Consider the following 238-nt stretch of genomic DNA (forward strand, 5'->3'; position numbering starts at 1 on the left):
AATTTGTTTTACCTTTATTTTATTTACTTATATGTGGTGCTGAGGATCAAACCCAGGGCCTCGCATGTGCTAGGCGAGTGCACTACCGCTGGGCCACAACCCCAGCACCCTGAATTTTTTAATATACATTTTTTAGTTGTAGATGGACACAATATCTTATGTTTTTTTAGAAGCAGCAGGTTTTTGTTTTTTTTTTTTTTGAGAGAGAGAGAGAGAGAGAGAGAGAGAGAGAGAGAGA

Source organism: Spermophilus citellus, assembly GCF_964194105.1.
Source record: "Spermophilus citellus genome assembly, chromosome: X".
Classification (NCBI taxonomy): domain Eukaryota; kingdom Metazoa; phylum Chordata; class Mammalia; order Rodentia; family Sciuridae; genus Spermophilus; species Spermophilus citellus.